This window comes from Dreissena polymorpha, chromosome 7, assembly GCF_020536995.1.
Source record: "Dreissena polymorpha isolate Duluth1 chromosome 7, UMN_Dpol_1.0, whole genome shotgun sequence".
NCBI classification, from domain to species: Eukaryota; Metazoa; Mollusca; class Bivalvia; order Myida; family Dreissenidae; genus Dreissena; species Dreissena polymorpha.
In genome coordinates, this window is record NC_068361.1 from 84754640 (window position 1) to 84768731 (window position 14092).

The 14092-nt window shown below is 32.4% G+C and overlaps 1 protein-coding gene and 1 long non-coding RNA gene across 3 annotated transcripts in view; one reads left to right on the forward strand and one right to left on the reverse strand.

Annotated features, from left to right (window-relative positions):
* Positions 1-14092, reverse strand: part of LOC127837579 (uncharacterized) — a 60854-nt gene that overhangs the window by 7118 nt on the left and 39644 nt on the right. The window lies entirely within an intron of this gene.
* LOC127837625 (uncharacterized) lies at positions 354-13799 on the forward strand. The gene is made up of 3 exons (XR_008029378.1): positions 354-445; positions 12190-12313; positions 13716-13799. It is a non-coding gene; the product is annotated as an uncharacterized LOC127837625 (long non-coding RNA).

The window sequence follows — 14092 nt, forward strand, 5'->3', positions numbered from 1 at the left end:
CTGACTAAGTAAACGGCGTGTTTAATCTAGAAATATTATTATTTGTTATTTATATTATTAAATGCAAACAGAATGATTTTAAATGACGATATGAACAGACTTTCTTTTAAAATATTCCCGCAGGAGCCGCTGGTCGCTTAAAACGTCCCTTTTTTGATCCACAAACATAATGGGCGGCCATATTTATTACAAGATTATTTTGATTGACTTACTCACTCTCTTACACTGTGGTTTATTGCATGTATCGGCGAGGAACGAACGACAACTCAGCTAGGAGAATGTGACTTACTTTTGATTCAACGGTTAACTTACACTAAAAAGTCAACTTGATTATTGGTTAAACCGGTTACGCACTTTAATTAATTGAAAATACGTACCATGATTTGTATTGCGTTTTGTTTTACGTTCGTGCGTAATGTGCAAACGACGTTGTATAATACCTGAGGTATGATATTTCAGATAAGCATTAAAACAAAATATTTTGTGAAAGAGTTAATTTAATAACGTCGCTGGTTATTTGACGTCATCCACTTTCGATTTCAAAGTTAAAAAACTAAAAACCTAACCACTTATGAAAAATACTGAGGAAACGAAATTTATTGGTAGCACTCATTAAAAACAATCAAAATTGTATACAGTTCCGCGGCTTTTTAAATCTCAACATAAATAAAAGGTTGTGGTGACACAATTTAACTTTTATTAATTCAGGAACATACAAGCAAACACTCGGAAAACCACTTTTCTTTACTTTTACCAAAAGAGTTCAATGCACACAACACAATACTACAACCTTATATTGTAGTATGTATAGGTCGTATATGTTTAACTGCAATTACCTAAGTTCGTAGTGTTCTCCATCCAAACAAAATCCACAACAACGTTTGCTCAATACTATACTGTTTCAAAATACCTTCGACGAATCTATTTTTAGATATACGTCTGTACAGGTATAATCACACTATAAGTTTATTAGCTCATTTCATGTTTTAAATATTCGAACCGACGATCAAATTATGCCGTTGTGGATCTCACTACTTTAATAACATATTTTTTCAAACCTCAATACTGGGTATGACACAAAAATAGTTTGAATGTTAAGTAGTGAAAACCTGACACGTCTCATAGGCTGAATTATATGAGCATTATAAAGACTAATAGTTAGTATTTCTATGCATATGCATATTCTTTGTGAGATGCATAACGACGATCTATATATTTTTTACCACATGATGCGAAGTTTTGAAATCTTATCAACAAAAGGGAATAAATACATATATTTACTTTAATTCATCGCGCCGCAGAAAGTTGTAATAATGTTGCATATTTTAGTTTAAAATCAGTCATTCTTAAATGCGATTTAATCGAATTAATATTATTCGCTATTGCTTCTTAATTAGAAATACGATGCTATAACTCGAATGTTTGCATTACGATGATCTGGGGTAAATTAATACGATATGATGCTTAGTTCTAAAAATTTTTAAAAAATTAGGAATTAAGTTGACAGTTGATTAAGGGGTGTTGCTGCAGTTTTGCAGATTTTTTTCCACCAAATAGATTTTGTTCAAAATTTATATTCAAGTACTATATTCAATTACTATATGAAAAATGAAATAAAAATATAGGGTCACCGGCCGTGTTTTGATTTTATTCACCATTTTATAACATTTACTTTTTCATTTAAACTGGAAAATCTCTAATTGCTTCAAACCAATTAATAACCTATGAAATAGACAACATATATATATATATATATATATATATATATATATATATATATATATATATATATATATATATATATATATATATTATATAAGCTGAGAGATACATAAAATACAATTTAATTAAACAACACAATGCCAAAAAAAATGGAGAACATAAGTTACATTAAACAAAAATATTTTTTTAAATTTTTATGTTCCCCCCAAAACTTCAATGTTTTACTTTTTTTAACACAAAAATGTAATTAAAAAAATATGTCAAATAGAATTCTGCAAAACTGCTCAAATATGTTTCATCTACGTGTTGTCATCATAAAACACAAATAAAAAAGGGGGTAACCATACTTTTAACCGAATTTTTTTGTTTGAACTATTCCTACTGTCTACGTCAAATTTTATAAAAATACATCAATTAGGCAAAACCCAAGTACCGTACATAGATTGTAAGAAATATGCATAAACATTAGAAATTGTTTACAATCTTAACTGGGATAACAACAGCTTACCAAAAGACTTTATAAAAAACAATATTTAATCAAAAACTTAATACCATATAGTATCAAACTCGACCTTTATCTTTAATAACTTACATGTACTTGTTCACAGATTAAGGCTTGTTTTGAAGTTTGTGATTAAATGCTTTGAATTGATAAATTTAAACAACATGACTAAAAAGCTCAAGTACAAAACAAGAATGAAATTAAAGAAATAAAAAAAATAAATAAAAAAGTTAACCCCACCTTGGATCGAACCACTGACAATTGAATTATGAACCAACTCGGTCATTTCTGATGATACTGATAACAAAAATATTGAGTTGTGATAATAGCACCATCGGTGTTGCTATACATATATTCCCTGTTAAATAAACTGCCGCAACACCCCTGAAGTTATTTTCATCGTGAATCATAAAGTTGTCATTCTGATTCTGTGGTTCGACCATTTATCAATACCATTGCCTCTTGTATTGCATTTTTTTAAATAACGATGCTATGTGATTAATTATCTTTTTACGTGTGTGATGTTCGGAACGTCATTCAACCATTTAAAATCCCCGGATGCTTTGAATTAAAAGTTACAAGGCGGCTTACCCAGCTTTAATAATTTTGCGTTTCATTTCGCGGTGAATGAAGTGTCAGGAATTTCGTAGGTAATTAGTCACTTACCTTAAATAAAAGACTTACGGATTTTTATAAGAATATATCTTTTGCAAATGTCTGAAGAAGTTTTATAATTCCTAAATATTATACACACTTTGTGTTTGGGATGAATGTTGGGCTAAGTGTGAGATTGGGCATGCCTTTCAATCGGTTTAAAATGCTTTGCTTTGGTGACATTCTCAATACAGGCTATGTAGAAAATACATTATGCAATTTTTTTTTCTTCCTTGCAAATAAATGGTCCGGACGTTGTAAAAGAACGTCATCGTTTGCAGATAAAAACATAATGTGTTGTTTGTTAAACAGACGTACGTTCAAATGACTATATTGATGAATAAAGATTCACCCATTTTAAGTGGTGTGCATACAACTTCAATGCTTTAAGCAATCTTATACAGTCAAGTTACCAATAGCGGATCACTAGCGAAAATAAGTTGCGCTGAAGAAAAGCAATAATTTTTTTGCGACCTCTTTTATATCAGTTTAATAAAATATTACCTTTTCTTACTGTTTCAGCAAATTTTATGTTTTAAATGCCGACAATAAGTATTTGTGGCACGTTTTTGTTGACGAATTGATGCATTAACGGATCACTTGTAGCCATAACGGATCACGTGGTCAAAACAACTCGGGGGGGGGGGGCTATCTCAAACGTAAATTGAACAGTCAAAACATGAAATACGTTGTTTACAATCACAAATTTACATTGCCAGTTAGTTTTTATGCCCCCGGATCGAAAGATTGGGGGTATATTGTTTTTGGCCTGTCTGTCTGTCTGTCATTCATTCATTGTGTGTGTCCCAAAAACTTTAACCTTGGTTAAAGTTTGATAACTTTTGCTTTATTGAAGATAGCAACTTCATATTTGGCATGCATGTGTATCTCACGGAGCTGCACATTTTGATTAGTGAAAAGTCAAGGTCAAAGTCATCCTTCAAGGTCATAGTTCAAATATAATTGTATTTTTCTTTCCTAAAACTTAAACCTTCTTTAAAATTTGGTCTGAACTTTTTGAATATTGAAGATAGCAACTTGATATTTGGCATTCATGTGTATCTCATGGAGCTGCACGTTTTGAGTGGTAAAAGGTCAAGGTCATCCTTCAAGGTCAAATTTATGGCTTCAAAGCGGCGCAATAGGGGACATTGTGTTTCTGACAAAACACATCTCTTGTTTAATGTTTTTAATGCCTTTAATGATGTTTAAATTATATTCATTTGTGTTACATTTTTACGTGATCTTGAATCTTTACCTTGTGCATTGTGTTTTTATTTATTGTGTCAATATAAGAGTGTGTCATATTGAAATGCTAATAAAAATTGAGTATGCCGTATTTTATCTTGTATTTTACAATTTGCAAGATTTTGAAAATAGGCATATTCCACTAATCCCTCAAAACAAACAACTGGCACATTGTATCCACCAATTGTAGTTTCATTCCATCAATTATAATTGCAATGTTATGTGATTTTAAAAGGATTATCAATAGGTCGGCATTGATTTAACAGCAAATAAGTGGGTCTCCACAGGCTAGCTCATTTGAAGATACATATATTGTTTCAGTGTGAATTATATGTTGAAAATCTTAAATAGATCCACCAGAAATGAATAACTTACAAAACATTTATATTGCTTGAAACATTTTTTATCAATGTTGAACATGAAATACAAATAAAACATGAAGATAACACATGATTGATATCATTTATTGGAAGACTCAAAATAATTTGCATACATTTTAATATAATATATAGTAAAATCAATCGGATCACAGATAATTAAATATAAATCATCGTGTAAAACAGTAAACAATCAGTGTAGTTATAAACTATCAAAAACAGTATCAAACAAAACAAAACTAAAACAACTTAACTTAAATAACATCACATGATAAAACAAGAGATGTGTTCGTCAGAAACACAATGCCCCCTATTGCGCCTCTTTGAAAAAAAAATGTTGTTGTTGTTTTTACCTTTGACCTTGAAGGATGACCTTGACCTTGAACTTCCACCACTCAAAATGTGAAGCTTCATGAGAACGCCGCTTTGATTTTTTTTGACCTTTGACCTTGAAGGAAGACCTTGACCTTGAACTTCAACCACTCAAAATGTGCAACTTCATGAGATACACATGCATGTCAAATATCAAGTTGCTATCTTCAATATTGAAAAAGTTATGGCCAATGTTAAAGTTTTCGGACGGACAGATAAAACATTTAAATAATAATCAAATTTTAGTTGTCCTTGTTACAAATCGAATCAATAACATGAATCAACCATCATATTAAAGAGTGTTCAATCATTTAAACTATTACAAACACATATTTAATTACAAGCATAGTTCAAATGTAATAATTCAAAGAATATTCATATTAAGCCACATACAAAAGTACGGCAACATATCGAATATTCATACAAACTCGAAACATTTCATTACAAATTAAATTAAAGGCATTAATTGTTACATTTTAACTGATAATTCACAAACAAAACAATAAATACATACATACATAAATAAATTTACATTTAACACAAGTTTACCTTTGTATATTTAAAAAAGTACACCAAAACCTTAATGTCTCATGAGCAATGACTGAATTAAACATTCTTAAGTAAAGTCCACTCACAATGATAAACGAATGTGCCTATAACTGAATAATCAATTACAATTTATAATACAACATGACTTAATTATATATTCAATACATATACATTCTGTACAACTAGCTTCTCTTAAATGATTCAAAGATCAAATGATGATAAATTATCAGTTACATAAAAAAGGGTGAGAGGGATAAGAGAAATAAAATTATTTTCAAGTTAATTTCAAACAACGCTGTGTGTTCGTCTATTACAAAAACCAGTATGAAACATATTTCACAGATCTCGTGCACACGAGATACAACATTAACCAATCAGATACCTGGTGAGTTCATATCACCATTCTAAAATTAGAATCTCGCACAGCATAAACTTTTGTCATGAAAATTAAACATTTTAATCTCATTAAAATTAGCCCATTTTAAACATTGGAGGACAATTACATAATAACTTATTTCATGTATATATTTACATAGCCCTGCCACTTTAAATCATGATACAAAGCATGAAGCTATCACAAAATTGATAAACGCATGGAACTTCCCTCAACCATATCGGAAAGAACTTCACTAAGAGTTGCAAAAATGCTGCCAACATCATGAACAACTAAAACATATCTACAAGGTATAACAACACCACCTCCCTTCTCATGTGGGACAGGCCATGTATACAATACTGTTAATAATCAAGAATTATAACTTTGTAAAATATAATTTAAACCTCAGTACTTGTCAGCCATGTTCTAGGACAAATAACTCAGGAATGTTTGGTGATGAAAAGTGCCCTGCACGTCTAGAATTCATGGTGGCTGTAAATTTGAAATTCAATTTAATCTTTTAACATATGTGCACATGAGCCATTGATCAAATTTCAAGTTCAAAAGCTGATAATAAAGTTCTCTGTGTTGCCATCTAAACTATTCACAATGCATAACACTAATACACAGGTAAGTAGAAAAGCTTGAACTGTATAGAGAATAGCTATAACATTGTTTACAAGGATTAAGATTTGATGTTTAACAATAACAGTGAAAATAGCATGTATTTTAAATAACAAATTAATATAATAATTCTTATTATTTGCTTGTTTTTATTTACATTTCTTTACACACAATCCGGACAAATGAATGGTTCATCTATGTCTACAGGACCAGAGATACAGTCTGAATGAAGCCACCCATCACATTGGTCACACTGCACCCACATTTGTTCTGCACCTGACTGCATGTCTTCCTCCTCGGTTACTAAGCAGCCTCGACAATACTCGTTTGATTGGCTACTGTTTGCTTTTCCAATACTAGAATGTCCTGTTATGTTCTTTTTCTTTGGCTGTTTTCCCTTCGAGCTTATCTGTTCACGTTCCATTGACTGATTAGTTTTCTGGTTTTTTTGTGTGTAGAATTTAGCTTTTGCTTTCTTCTCTTTTTCAGCAAACACTTTTATTTTCTCCAGTTCTTTGAGTGCCAATGTTCGAATACTTTCTGGAGAAGTAAAATTGTCTGGCAGATAATTTATCAATGTTCTTCTTACAGATTTTATTGAAGGACGAGCTTTTGGAAAGACTAATGCTTCACTTAACAGGGGAGAAATCAGACCTGATGTGGAAGGAAGATTCACTGAACAGTTCTCAGCAGTTGACCCAGTTGTCCTCAGAAGTGCAGTGTCAGCAAGCAACACCAAACCAGAAATCTGTCTTGTATTGTCCACTTTTGTGCTAGATGGATATGCTTTGGCATTTATTTTGGCGTAAACATCATAGCATGGTGATTAACTCTGTATGTCATACCATTCCTCAAGTCGTCTTTTGTATTTGATACGCACTGGGGTAGACAGTGAGTCTTCAAACACTTGTAGAGCATTTCTAGCTTTTGATGTATCTGAAGTGTTTGCCTGTTGCACAGCATTTGTACTTTGATTTTCCTGTTGCACAACAACTGTACTTTGATGTGACTCATCAATTGTATTACTGAGGAATGTTTTTCCAGGCTTCAACAGATCACTCGTGATTTTGTTGCTATCCACAGGATAAATACCTGCTGACTTGAAGGCATTTATAACGGTGAGAGGTTTATTAAACATTAAAAAAGCTTCATTGAGCTTTTCCACAAAGTTCTCCTTCCCAATCGTCCTTCCAGGGACTTCTCTCGAAAACTGTCTAGTCACAAGGTTCCATTTTCCTTTAAGCGGACCAAAAACCCCTTTGTCTAAGGGCTGCATAAGATGAGTGGCATTCGGCACTATCCTATACAATTCTATTCCTTTGGATTTCGCATTTGTAAACACTGCTTGATCTACATGACTGCTTGCACTGTCAATCAGTAACGCCACCGGTCGCTCTGGCCCAGCAAACTTAGTGAAATGTTCAATAAAACAGGAGAATGTTTTAGCGTCCATCCAACCTTTTTTCGTGAAGGCAATATCACTACCCTCTGCTGACCCATTTAAAGGATTGAAGGAGCGAGGTTTGGGCTCTGGGAAGACAAAAATGGTGGAATCATTTTTCCACTGGCACTGCCACAGTACATGACTGTAAGTCGCTGCTTTCCAGCAGTGATATGTGGGACATGACAATTTCTTTCAGAAGGGCCAATCACTTTTGTAACGTTGCTCCCCATGTTGAAGCCAGTTCCATCCGCATTCCAAATGCAACCGGGCTTGTCAAGGCAATTCATACTTTTTAGGAAGTCTAAAAAGTTACTATACCATAGATCAGTCACATCTTTTGTTAATTTGGCCCGCTTTAACTCAAGTGATGTCTCCGTGCGGGTGTCTATTATGTGGGCATTCCTGTTATTGAATGCAGTGTACCATTGGCTAATTTTAATCTCGAATTAAAATGTTTAATGTATGACGCAAGTTTACTTATAGTTGTTACGTGACCTTTCTAAAAATAGATTTCTGAGCAAAGTTAACCTTTTTTATGGTTGGTTGATTTGCAAACTCGAGCGCACGGGTTTTTTAAGATAGTTTCATACTTGTTTTATGTAAGCGTTGAACACACAGCGTTACAAAATTCGAATTTTCCGAAATTGTTGACGATCGGAAGTTGTGTTAAATTGGAGGAACATTTCGAGACAGAAATCTTTTGTCAAGTAGAGATATCTGATATCCTCATTTACCTAATTGTACAGTATAAAATGGACTTAAAAATCGTTAAATCATTTAACTATCAAATAGATCGTGAAGTACGCATTGTGACTTTATTCATTGTGTAAATAATCGATTATGTTTTATAAATGTGTGTGTTTTTAAATAATGAACAATTGAGAAATGTATACGATGCGAATAAACATCGAACCACGAACATTTCATGGTGCGGATACGACGTCCGGTTAAACTACTTTGTGGTGTGATGGGAAAATAAACCCGAAACAAAAGACGTTAAAAAGCTCGTATTGGGAATAAAGATGAGTAATCGTTCAAAGAGGGACACAAAAACAATCATTTATAAGAAATTTAACACTTCTGGGATGGCGCACACGGGCGAACAAAGGTTAAAAATAGAAAAGTCGACCGAAGTAACCCAATTAGAGGCTACAGCAGCAGAAGTAAACAAACATGGCGTCCTCCAGTTGCTAGAGGACGATGACATAGATGAAGATGAGCTTTCTTCCATGAAGGAAGAATTAAAAACCTCAAGAAACGAGAAGAAAAACTACGCAATCAATAGGATTTCCATGAAACCAAAAAGCAATTGGAAAAACAGAAGGCGAAGATCGAATCCCTAAAGGGTAAAGTAGAAGTACTTTCTAACGATAAAACTTACATTAAAACTAAAAGTAGTACAAAGAGTGATCATGGACATACAATTATAATTGATGACTTGAGAAAAGATAAATTGCTCAGAAATAAAGTTAAAAAGCAAATATCAAAGCTGGGTTAAATAGATGAATCTGAATCAGATGGTGACATTGAGGAATCTATAAATAACTATTCAGAACAAGAGTCTGAGTATTCTGATGAAGATTCTAGCTCTTATTAAGACATATCTCATATTAGTTCAAAACGGTCAGTCAAGAAAGTTAAAAGTAAAAAGTCAGGCATTGCAATTACATGTAACGATAAAGTTAAACATTCTCAAAGATACCCACACACATATCTAAGATATGAATTTGTGAGCAAAAACATGACATTTGAAAGTTTAGATTTAAATTTATTTATAGCAGGAGAATTAGAAATTATATCTGACTCTAGTACCAAATCAACAGAACGAAATTGTAGATTGGAATTGCTCAAACGCATAATGTACCTAAGTATGACATATGGGTTTGAAGGGCTGAAATGCTATTATGCAGCAGTACTAAGAGAGATTGAACTTGGGAAGAAAACATGGAATGATGAATTTCAATATTTAGAAATTGCCATTTTAAACAAATTCCAAATGAAACAGTCAGGCAATATCAAAGCATCAATTTCACAAACATTCAAAAGCAAGAAATCAGATTCTCTTACTGCGAGTAAAGAAGAGTCAAATGTGTGGTTTTGTTCACTTTACAAGAGAAATAAATGTCAACACAAGAATGATCATACAACAGCGGTTAAAGGAAAGATGCGGTACGCCCTACACATTTGTACCATCATGTTGGAAAAAAGATGACAAGAAACTTCAACATCCAGAATGTTCACAAGAATGCCCCAGTCGACAGATGTGACTGAACATCATTTCAAACAAATTTGAAAAAGAAGATGTGCTTATAGACAAATTTCTTCCTGTATACTGTTTTAAATCAGAATCAGATCATTTAAACTCTAATTTAAGTAAACATATGTGTTCACATTCAAAATCATGTAAGCTTTGTTCAGGTACAAATAATTCACATAATGATGTACAGGAGATGTTAAGAATTCATGAACAAGTTAAAGCTTCGGCACAACATAATTTTGTTGGTTGTAAAATCCCAGTAAATAATAGAATCAATACAGAATTTATGAAGACAAATCTTTATGATTATAATGATAAGGCAGTATGTGAATTGTTAAAGTATGGGTTTCCTATTGGAGTAGTAGAATATAAGGATACATTAGAAACCATGCTTCCAGTGTGGAAATATTATGATCATAGAGGAGCTAATGAATATCCAGAAGCAATATTAAATTATTTGTTGAAAAAAAGAGTTACAATGCAGTGTTAGGTCCTTTTTAATCTAATCCTTTAACTAGTAAGTTAAAAATCTCCCCGTTAAACTCTGTGTCAAAAAAGGATGTCACAGATAGGAGAATTATTTTGGACTTATTTTTTAAAGTAAAAAGATTGTAGTACAATGTGATAACATGGCTGTGTGTATTGCTTTAAATTCAGGAAAAGCAAAGTGTCACTTGCCTTAAATAAAGGACCAACTAATTGTTTTTAATAAAAATTCAATACTGCTCCAGCAGCTGGAGTTTCACTTCTTTATATTGAGTTTTCCAAAGGGTTCTGCCTTAAATGACTTTATTAACAAGTCAGAATATCTAGGGGAATCTATTAATTTAGTGTTCCCAAAAATAGATGACATGTGTGAATTGATAAAAGCAAAGGGGAATGGTTGTTTGCTGTTTAAAAAGGACCTTAAAAGGGCTTTTAGACAGATAAGCATTTGTCCCGGTGATTATAATTTAGTGTCATTCATATACACAAAGCACATATTTTGTGATACTGTTTTATCCATGGGACTAAGGTCAGCAGCTTACATTTGTCAAAGGGTAACAAATGCTATAGCATATATATTACTTAAACTTGGTGTAATTGTTCTAAATTATTTAGATGATTTTGCTGGGGCTGAAAAGTACAATATGCTGATTTTGCTTATTTATGTTTAGAAATTATTTTACAAAAATGTGGTTTGGAAGAATCTACAGATAAATCTGTAAAACAAACTACAAGAATGATTTTCTAAAGTGTTATGTTCGATACTATTAAAATGACTATGTAAATATCACCTGATAGATTGATTGAAATAATGCTATTAGTGGAGAATTGGCTAGGAAATGAAATTGCTTCTTTGAAGGGGATTCAGCAATTTCTAGGCAAGCTGAACCTTGTTGGAGCTTGTGTTAAAGCTAGTCGTATATTTATCAACAGACTTTTGAACTGGCTTAGGGAGGTATATGCATTGAACTGTGAACATGATTGTCATGCAATACCAGATGAAGTGAAGTTGGATTTATATTGGTGGAAAACAGTTTTGCCATTATACAATGGTATTTCAGTAATTTCCGTTGAAGAATGGTCTTTTCCAGATGAAACCTTCTCATGTGATTCTTGTTTAAGTGGTTGTGGTGGGTTTTTACAATGACATTATTTTCATGCAACTTTCCCCACATTCATACAATAATTAGAATTACATATAAGTGCATTAGAGATGTTGACCATTGAAGTGTGTTTACATCTATGGCATATGGCATTTTAAAGTAAAAAGATTGTAGTACAATGTGATAACATGGCTGTGTGTATTGCTTTAAATTCAGGAAAAGCAAAGTGTAAATTTATGCAAAAATGTTTGAGAGAAATTATTTTTTGGCAGCTTTAAATGAATTTGAAATCAAGGCGGTACACATATATGGTGTTGATAACAGGATAGCGGATCATTTGTCTAGGTGGCATTTAAATGAAAGTCATAGAAAGACATTCGTAGACATTACAGAAGAAGTGACTTTGTATAATAGTTTTGTACAAGAAAAGGATTTTACATTTATTAATCATTGGTAGTATATCATGTTGTTTCAGATAGACAGATGTCTCAACTTGGTGAGGACTTGAGAGCATCAAATAGACGCGCCTATGCTGAGGGATCCAGGAAAAATTTGAGGATCCAGTGGGAATCATTTCTTTTGTTTTGCTGTCATTTTGGGTTAGTTTTTCTTACTCGCATCAACTCTTACTTTAAAATTATATGTACAGTTTCTTAGAAGATCCTTTAAATCAGTTGATTCTATTCGTAATTATGTAAGTGGAGTTCGTACCATGTATCAAATCCTTGGGTTTTCTTTAGATAAAGTAAATTAATTCATATTGAATCTAACCTTTAAAGGGATCTTTTCACGCTTTGGTAAATTGACAAAATTGAAAAAAGTTGTTTCAGATTCGCAAATTTTCGTTTTAGTTATGATATTTGTGAGGAAACAGTAATACTGAACATTTACCATGGTCTAATATAGCCATTATATGCATCTTTTGACGATTTTAAAACCTAAAAATTATAAAGCGTTGCAACGCGAAACGATTGAATAATTTGGAGAGTTCTGTTTTTGTCGTTAAATTTTGTGAAACTACGAAGGTTGCTTATATAAAGTATAAAATACGTTCAATGTGTGTACTCGGCGGAATAGCTCAGTAGGCTAGAGCGTTTTTACTTCAGGACTCTGGCAGGACTCCAGGGGTCACTGGTTCGAAACCTGCTCCGGGCAATGTTCTTTTCCTTTTTTTAATTTTATTCTTGATTTTTTACTGGAGCTTTTACGATCCAATGTTTACATTTATCAATATGAAGCATTTAATGAATAAGTTAAAAAATGCCAAAATCTGTGAAAAGGCCCCTTTAAAGGAGTTTCTAGAAAGCTATGTCATCAAGTTAAACAAGCTTTGCCCATATCTCCAGAACTTTTGATAAAAATGTATGCGGTACTAGATAATTCTGACATACATTCATCAGTTTTCTGGTGTTTATTTGTTTTTGCTTTTTTCTATTAGCTAGAAAATCTAATTTAGTTCCAACAACGCTACAAGACCTAAAAGATCCTAAATTCTTATTGAGGGTTGATGTTTTGATTGAACAGCATAAGCTACTGGTTAAAATGAAATGGACTAAAACTATACAATTTGGACAACGTATACTAAGCAGTCCATTAGTAAGAGTTAAAAGTTCACCATTAGGTCCAATGGCATCCTTTAAGGATATGATAAGTAAAATTCCTGCTGGACCTGGATCTCCTCTATTTGTAATGAAGTCAGGAAAACCAGTCACATATAACATGTACTTAAAAAGTTGCGTGAAATTCTATCAAAATGTGATGTAGATCCAAATTCTTATTCTACTCACTCTTTTAGAAGGGGCTTTGCTTCCTTTGCATTCAGATTAAATGTATCAACTGATAAAATTCAGCTTTTAGGTGACTGGTCTTCAGACGCTTATAAGAAATATTTGCATATGTCATATATTGAAGACAAAGTGGACATTGCTAATTTCATATCGTAACATATATAATAACGTGTTGATAGTGTATATATGTAAATAATTGTATTGTTTTTCACAGAAATCAGAATGGACTGATTCAATGTGCAGTGATGTAAAGGCAGTAGGTAAGAAATTGCAGGTTGTCATTGTTTGATTATTTATGATCATCTCTATATATTGTTTGTTATTGTTGCTTTAGTTAGCACACTTTTGCTTATTTCAGTATATTTCGCTATTAATTAATTGTGTTGCTTTTCTTGTATTGTTTGTTTTTGTGTGTTTGGCATTTTGTTGGCGTTTGCATGAATATTCTATGAATTATTGCATGTGATTTATAATTGTCTTAAATGAAATTGTATGTATGATCAATTTATCTATTTGATTAACATTACTTCTTGCTCGATTTGGTAATTCAATTATGATATTATTTGAATTAATTTCGCTGTGTTACAAGGC